Source organism: Zingiber officinale, chromosome 11A (genome assembly GCF_018446385.1).
Source record: "Zingiber officinale cultivar Zhangliang chromosome 11A, Zo_v1.1, whole genome shotgun sequence".
Classification (NCBI taxonomy): domain Eukaryota; kingdom Viridiplantae; phylum Streptophyta; class Magnoliopsida; order Zingiberales; family Zingiberaceae; genus Zingiber; species Zingiber officinale.
The window spans coordinates 5,599,924-5,609,008 of NC_056006.1; the positions used below are offsets into that span (position 1 = coordinate 5,599,924).

General features: G+C 37.9%; 1 long non-coding RNA gene across 2 annotated transcripts; it reads left to right on the forward strand.

The window, feature by feature from the left end:
- Nucleotides 1–2,234: 2,234 nt before the first annotated feature.
- Nucleotides 2,235–8,645, forward strand: LOC122031843. Of its 2 annotated transcripts, XR_006125877.1 has the most exons (8): nt 2,235–3,024; nt 3,113–3,201; nt 3,955–4,017; nt 4,896–4,973; nt 5,144–6,548; nt 7,694–7,857; nt 8,036–8,207; nt 8,296–8,645. It is a non-coding gene; the product is annotated as an uncharacterized LOC122031843 (long non-coding RNA). The 2 variants fall into 2 exon arrangements; XR_006125876.1 differs by having other exon boundaries at nt 4,896–6,548.
- The last annotated feature ends 440 nt before the right edge of the window (nt 8,646–9,085 follow it).

Below are 9,085 nucleotides of genomic sequence, written 5' to 3' on the forward strand. Positions count from 1 at the left end.
TCATGAAATTTATGTAATTGTTAAAGGAAAAAAGATGAATGGAGAAATTGATTAAAATCCAATCTCTAAGTAGCAACCGATATTTATATTAGTTGCTTAATCAGTCACTAATTAGTGACCGAAGTTTAATCGGTCATAGAATAGCGACTGATAATTACATTGGTCGCTAAATCAGTTATTATTATTTTAATCAATTAGCGATATAACTAATATTCCATCTCTAAATAAAAACGAAATTAATATTTTGTTGGTAAATAGAGATAAAATATTAGTTCCATCACTATTTAGCGACGGATTATGTTACGTCACTAACTAAACTCATTTGGTCACAATTTTGACTAGGCCACACACGTTGAGATCGAGCAGGCTTTAGGGTTTCCTCTATCAATTTTTCAATGGCTTCTCTCCTGTCTTCCCTCTTCGGTGACTTCGACGGCTTGCACAACTCCCCCTTAGGTAATCTTCTCTCCCTCCCCCGTCTCGTCCTAATTAGGTTGGGCAAGGCCTCACAATGAGATCGTAGGTTGTAGACGGCCTCACGGCTTGTCGACTTTCTTGCGACGAGGTCATGGCCTAGCTAGGCATGGCCTAGTTGGGCATGCCCTGATCGGACGTGCCTTGGTCGGTCGTGCCCTATCCGAGTGTGCCCTAGCAAACTGTGCCTTAGTCGACCATGCCCTGGCCACGTGTGTCTATCATGCACTGGCCGTGCATGATGGTCGTGTTCTGTCATCAACACTAATATATATTAAACTACTTATTATCCTTTATTGAATGTACACTAGACATGTACACTTGTTAAATTTATTGGTTCTTTGAATGCGAAGGCTAGGTCAGCGTGACCTTGTAGGTGATTCGTTCGGATCCTACATCGGAGGAGTTGAGCATTGGGCGACTGTCAGATAAGGATTACTATGCTAAGGTCATTTGTCTTTCTCTAGTGTTGTTGTATTTAAGTCATTAGATAATGTGATTGATTTTAGCTAATTTTTTTATAATTCTTTGTTATTTTAAGGTATATTGCATCAGCTGAGCTCTTATCTCCATCATGTTCGCTATCTTCTCTCTTAGTACTACGACTCTTCTTCTAAGGTTCAATTTAGTTTAAGTTATTATTTAGCTATTAGATTTTAATGATTTAATCCTTATTAAGTTTAAACTATATGCATGCTTAGTTTTGCATGTTTAATAAAGATGTAGATTTATTTTTTATTAGGTTACAATGTATATGAATAAATCTTAGATATATAATAGGTTAAAAAATATATTTATCAACAAGAATTTTATTTTTAAGGTGTTGAAGAATTTGTGAAATTTGCTAAACGTCATCTTAAGTGTATAGTTGACAAAGAGTTACATTGTTCATGTAATAATTACAAATGCAGATATAAATCTTTCCACGATGAGAAATCGTGAAAGTACATCTAAGTAGAAATGGATCTGTTTTAAATTACTACCACTGGTGTTGTCATATAGAGAACCTTATATGTTTGTCTATTTGATTTTCTATTGCTTCATCATCTTGTCCTATATTTTCGTGGGAGTAATTATTAGTTAATGATAATGCAGAGTAATCAATGGTTTATAACACTATAAATATTATTGATCATTCGAATATAGATGAAATATCAATGTTTGAAGTTCAAAAACTATATGATAAATTATGTCTAGTGAAAGATAAATGTGAGAAGACATTCCTTCTAGTTATTCACAATTATCAGTTACAGTAGGCTAATTAAACATCAAATAGACTATCAGTTCTCATAACAACATTATAATGATATTTATCAATTGATGTCAGAGTTACACCCTGCTGATAACAGAATGATTGATAAGGTCTACAATACTTAGAAATTGATTAGGGGTTTAGATTTGTATGTGAAAAAAATTGATTGTTGTATAAAGAACTACATGATATTTTGGAATGAAGACAGTGAGCGGATTAAATAAAAAACGTGTAACCATCCTCATTATAAGCAGTGCAATTGTATATCAGGAAAGAAAAATTGTAAAATACCGAAAAGGACGAATAACCATAAGAGAATTTTTGAAAATTTTTAAAAAATTTTTGAAAATTTTTCAGATCTCGTATGGTATATTTTAACTTTAAGTGGATGAATCGAATAGGCTTGGAGAAAACTGTTTGATATATCAATTAAGCTGGGAGTTGATTAATTCCATTAACCTAATGTTTGTTATAATTAACCTAAGTATTTAAATAGTGACCTAAGTTTTTTCCCCTTTATCGCCGAAACCTTTTCTCCCGATTCTTCCCTCTTCCTCGCGCCGACCCTCCCTTCTTCTCCATCGCGACACCGCACCATCCCCCGATCATCCTCCTCGCATCTTCGCCGACCACCGTGGCCTGACGCCGGACGTTAACCACTGCACACTGCCTCACCTCCCGATTCCCCCTTTCTCTTCCCCAATCTCCGTTGACTCTCCTCTTCGACTCCACTGCCTGACGCCACGCCGCCCGACGGACGCCATGCCACCACCGGTGACCTTGCCATCCTGGAAGAGGCTACGATTGGTTGTTGTTACCGATCTTCTCTCTTCGAGTCATGGACAGAAGTCGATTCTCCCTCTCCTCTCCGATTGTCGAAGCTGGACGCCATCTTCCCATTCTTGGATGTGGACACCAAGCATTCGACCCTAACGTGGTGGCCGCGTCGGCTCAGATCCACCGTCTTCGTACCCTAGCTCCCGATCTGTTCACGATGTCGCTCAAGCAGTTGTCGCTGTGAGATGTTGTTGAAGAAGACGACGCGACATTGTCTCCACATCCTCACCGCCGTGCACACAATTCGCTCCACACTTGCTACTGACCGATCGTGCCAACGCCTCTCTTCTCCTCACTTTAAGAGCAGTGTCCTAGCTTGGATCTACCTCTCCCGATTATATCCCCCTCTTTGCCGTGCTATTCTCGTTGCGCCATCTACCGTTAACTCTTTCTTCACCCGTCTCATCGGTTGTTTTCTGTTGAGTCTCCGGCAGGGAGGAAGCTGCCAGCACTGAGTTAGGGTAAGGAATCTTTGGTTTTAGGTTTATAGAGATCTGATCTCCAATTCTTGTATGGGATGTTTGTGCTAAGTGGGTTAATTGATCACAGTAGCTCTGGCCCTGATCCCGGCAGCTTCGGCCACTAATTTGACGATGAGTTTCTCCAGCTATGAAGCATCGGCTAAGGTACCAACTCAGGTGAGTTTTTAGAATTTATTTATACTTAGCCTAGACCAATGAGATGGAGGAATGGTTAGAGTTATCGAATGTGTAACAAACTAAGTTTGAATAGATTAAAGAGTGGATTAGTTGTACCCATTTGATAACATTAGATTGATTCAAATTTGAATCTAATTTGGAATCTGTTAATCTGTTGATGATAGACTTGTGTTTTCATTTCATGCTGAGGTTTGATTAATTAGCTGATTGGTTAATTTGGATGGGTTCAGGATTGTTATCAGAATCATTAAATTGTGATTAGTGGTGATGTTTGGTTTCATGTGGGTTCTTGTTTATAGTATTGAATGGATTTATTTAAAGATTCATGGATTAAGTATAGGATTTGGTTGTATTTTTGAGATGGATTGGTGGATATGAATTTGTATCAGATTTCTTGTGGTGGTTAGGTTATTTGGTAGTTATGTTGAAGATGAATTGTTAACTGGAAATGTTGATTTTCATATAGTGGAATGAAAGCAGGATTGACAGATGGGTTAATGGAATATAGGAATTGATTTAAGTTGGATTAAGGGATTGTAGATTATGTTTGGATTTAGAAGGATTTATGATGAGATTTGATAGGAGTTGAAGGATGGTCTAAACATCTAACTGAATTTGGATCATTAGGTGGAATTTAAACGTGGTTACCTAATCGAATTAGGATTAAGTTTTACGTTTAACTAATTGTTCTATATGAGATTAGCTAAAACTGTATATTATATGATTTTGCAGGACTTTTATTTGAGATGAGCATCTCGACGTGGGATTGCTTATCATGTTCGACAGATAAAGCGGGTACCTTTAACTTATCTCTTTTGATATTGTCATTTTGATATGCGTAGTAGATTATATCTAATAATAATGATTATGTTTATATATGCCTTGGTATGTCACTACTTGATACCTGTATTATACCCTTATTGTTGTCTGTTCTGCATTATTACTTATGTTCTCTTGATTCTTGCATTGTGTACTTACGTAGTGACATACAATGCATTACCGGATACAGGTCTAGTTACTAGATATACTTGGTATATGTACCTAGGTTTATTACTTGACATGTGTATCTAGGTTTACTATCTGGCATGTATACCTGATTATTGTTATGGACTCTGTTTTTCTTTTGGTACACATTATGAGGCTGGTATTTTCAGGAGTTACATGTTTTAGTATCATGCACCATTTTACATGATTGCATGCTGAACGATTGTCGGCTCCATTGTTGTTGAGCACATCGTCAGTTACATGACCTGCACACACAACCACTCATAGGTTAGTGGTATATCAGGCAGGGTGTGTGTAGTTTGCTCTATCAGGGTTCCGCTGGTCCGCTCATGGGTAGTGTGACTGCAGCGTGGTAGCGGGCAGGAATCCCTCCTCTTGACTATGACACAGGGAGATGAGAGCTTCGGCTCCCCTACTATGTTTGGGGTAGGAGAATAGATGTACTCTGACAGCATCCTGTCCACTTGGTCACTCAGGAGTAGTAATGACAGAGTGTACAATTGTCATACCCCTACCCACTCGACCTCACCATCGCGTGTGAGGTGGCTAACTGGCGTTAGAGGTGACCAGATCATTTGCATCATATGCATGAATTGTATTTATTGTTTGTGATGGTTGCATTTTGAATGTTGTATTTTGATGGTTGCATATGATTGACATGCATACAGGAGACATTATATATTTGGTTTGATGACCCTGCATCTGTTGGTGAGGTCCACACTCTTATGTCAGGATAGGATGCCCTGGTGAGTATAGCTTCTCCCCTCATTCAGTTTTGCATTACCTTTTATTGTTCAGGAGATTGTACTATATGATTATTATTGGTAGTTATATTTTACTATACATGTATGTTCGATACCCGCTGAATTTGTTATACTCACTACCCCTATTTCTTTTCTTGTGATTTTCATGTTAGCACATAGATATGTCATGTCGCTTGGAGTATCCTGTCTGTCGGTTTCACGTCACATCCGAGGACTGTTTTCGGTGTTAGCTCTCCTTTACTTGTCTTACGTTTTTGTTGGACTCGGTGTTGTATAAATTCGACTTTGTTCTTTTGAGTTTGCTATGTTGAGTTGCATTTGTTTTGTTGTGGTTGTGCAAGCCTAGCCGGCTAGTCTTTGTTTTTAGTTTGTGTGGACTTTTCTTTCGTTTTTCTGCTGTGTTTTTTTTAGTATAGCCGTGTAAGTTGTTTGATATATATAAATGCGTGGTTGTATATATATTCCAGCCATGTAGGCTGATGTATTCTTGTGGATGTATATATATGATTCAGATTGTCGCCGGTATAAGGGAGATATTGTCGGATTTTCCTCTGATAGGGACTCCTCTGGGGCGTGACAAAAATAAAAAGTTACCATAGAAAGTTATGTATTATTTTTCATTAATTGCTAGACTACAACACTTATGCATTTGTCGCAACAGCAAACCACACGAGGTGGCATTATGAGCATATATATGAAAGATATATAATATGTCATCCCTTTAACCCACCTATATGGAAGTATCATGATATAATATATTTTTTTTAACAATGAAATCCCGTAATGTATGGTGTTCTCGGTTGGAATCAGTTAATCGACCAAATCAGTTCAATCGGAATCGATACAATAGATAAAAATATCGATTGATTAACTAATTTTTATACAAAATACGATAAATCAAAATTAATCAAAATCGATAAATTGATAAATCGATTAACTGGCTGGTTCAACGTGCTAATATAAAAAAATTAAAGAAATGTGCGGTTGGTAAATTATTTTGAGTTATTTTATTTTTAAAAGTGTTTTTTTTTTGCTTAATTTCAAGCAAATGAATTTTAATAAAATTAATTATCCTTTTAAAATAATAAATAGCTCATTTTAAAATAAAATAAAATAAAATAATTCATAAAAATGAGCGGACTCAATGCCGTTCACTTCGACGAATCAGGCGGGAGAAGCCGGCGGCTTCGCCTCCTCTTCCTCCTGAATCTTCCGCCGAGCCTCCTGGCGTCGGCCTCCTCCTCTCCTCTCAAATCCTCACCCTCTACCCTTCCCGGCACAGTTAGGCCTATAAAGGTCGCTCCTTTAGCCGCCGCTCCGGAGGATTCGGATGCGCGGCTAGGGTTAGGGTTTCTTTCATTTTCCCCGATGGGGGCCGAGGTTTCTAGGGAGAGCATGGGCGGGCGAATCTTCTGGCTGGCGAGGATCTGCTGCACCTTCCGCGGATACTTGTTGGGGAAGGCGGTGGGGGAACAGAATTCTCGAGGAATGAAGCTTTTCAAGATGGAGATCTTCGCTCTGCTTTGTCGTCCCCATGCTTTCAATGGATCGAACCTGGTACGAGAATTTCATCTCTTTCTTTCCCCATTTTTCATCCTATTTTCCTTTAAATCCTAGTTTGAAAGGAAAAGAAAAAAAAAAATTCAAAAGACGGGATTTTGTTCTGCTCTTTTGTTCATGAGCAAGGAGTGTTTTTTGAAGTAGAATATGAAGCAAAAACTTTAAAATTTATTGATTGCATGGCTCTCAACGTTTATCTGGTATGCATTGGTACAAACAGATGCTTGATTTGTATGTCAATTTCTTCCAAGGCATTGTTGATAACAGGAACCAATTATAGGAGACAATGGAACTTTATCTGTACTCCTAATTCTAAGTAAATGTCTCACTTGCTTCCTTTCCTTTAATTTGTAAACTTCTTGTGCTATCTCATGTTCTTATTTCAAGTATTATCAACACTATTTAAATATTGTGTTTTCTTAGAGGAGAGAAAGTAGGAGGGGCAATGTTTTCACTCTTTTCCATTTTGCTTGTTTGCTTTGATGATTTATTTCTTTTCCTTTCTAATTCCAAGTAAACACAGCTTAAGTCTTTCTTTGTTGTACTTCTTGGAGCATACACTTGTACTTCAACTTGAAATATTATCGGAGTTTTGCTCATGATTTCATTTGTAAAGTTCGATACCAATACTGACTGAGTTATTTATAATTTTATTGTCTTCGATATATGCTCGTTTTCTCTTCATTCGTCCATGTGTTTTTAAAATATTATTTCAACTATATGAAGACTTTTATGATTATAAACTATTAGACCGTTGGAATTGGTATGATGCTTTTGTGTGTCCTTTGATGATATCTCTAGGTTGATCTGTCATTCGAAACCAAAGGAAAATATTTCAGTTTGGAACTTTTTTGGTTCTGTTTGAAACCAAACAGGAATCTTCAAAATTTTAAGCTATTGGAGCAAATTTTTGTATAGGATCAAACTGAAACAAAATCGAAACTGATAATTTGTGTACTAAACTGATAAACTGTCCTTATTTTCTCGTATGGATAGGTTTGGTTTTTCGTTTTAGCAAAAGTACTCTAAAGAACCACTACAGACCATGTTTTGCTTGTTTACTGATGTAACTGAAAGACACATTAGTACAGTCGGAAACGGTGTAGAAGAAAATTGACGCCATCGTTTTACTTGACCGGTAGGTTTCACACGGACGATGAGAGCTACATGGGGAATTTGAATTTCAGCTATCATGTTTATAGCCCAGAGCAAACATCAGATGAACCCGGAAGCTGGAACCATTACCGCGTAGGCGGATTATGCAAGTAGAAGCTCCAATACACCGATCAATATCAAGTTCTTAATGGTAATGATCGATGGTACACAAGCAGTTGGGTATTTATATCAGCATACTGATCTTGCTAGCTTTAAAGAACCCTTTTTCGCTGTTAAAGATAGTGTTTATTCCACAAACTGAATAACTAATGTTTTCTTCACTTTATCAGTGGTTTTGATGGCAATGCTACTTTTTCATTTGTATTCAGCTACAACTATAAAGTGCGTCAGCTTTGCGGCAAGGGATTAATCTCCGGAGGAAACCAATGTTTGCCTATCGAGTAAGATTTTGGGATGGCGAAGGTGAACTTTGGAGCATAATTCTTGAGCACCCACTCAAACTCTCGAGTCTCTTCGTGACTAGGGATTCGCTACATGAAGGTATGGAGCTAGATGCGTAAGTTATTAGAGTACTGATCTAGGAATGGGTCAACTCCTGTTAGATCGTTTCTTTCTCTTCTCTGGACAGCTTTTAATGAATCGGCTTTTGGTGGGTCAAGATTACTGGCTCAAAGAGATTAACAAAAGATTAGAAGGGGGTAAGGTCCGACGCTCAAGTTAGTCATAGAGAAATACGAGGTGGAAAGAAAGTAATGAGATGAAAACATAGTGAAGTTGAATCTCTTGCGCATACCCTTTCCTAGTTGATACTGCTACCTTATATAGAGAAGAAAGAGCCAACACCCGTGGTGTGGAAGCACTTTTACCAACTGTCGTGCCTCCTTCCCTTTTTGGTGCTATAATTACTAGCGACGACACAAATACTTACCTGTGTAAGCAGTGTGCTTCTCTCTCTAAAAAAATAGATCCGTTATTTTAGTGGTCCGGCCACGTTCTTCTCTCTCTAATCTTTATAACACATGATGCTTTACAATCGACGCCACTTTTGTAAAATTTTGTAACTGCGCAATCATGTTTGTTCTCGATTTCTTTGGACTTATTTAGTAGATGGCTTAGAGGGATCTATTAGGGACTCGGCCATCTGCTGGGTTGAACTTGGGAGAACCAGTCTGACGGCCCTGGTCTACATCGAGTTCCTTGCGAACCAGACTGACTTAGATGAGGCCTCACTGGGAGATGACCTTGAAAGGGATATGCCCTCTTGCATCGGTTGCAAAAGTTATTGAATTAATTTAGCTTTGGAAATAACTCCTTTTATGTTTTTGTAATTATTTGATGATCAGTTATAAGTTGACATTGTGATTAGCTTATTGTGAATACCTTCCTTTATATAACGATGAGCTTAATCAATTTTTTTG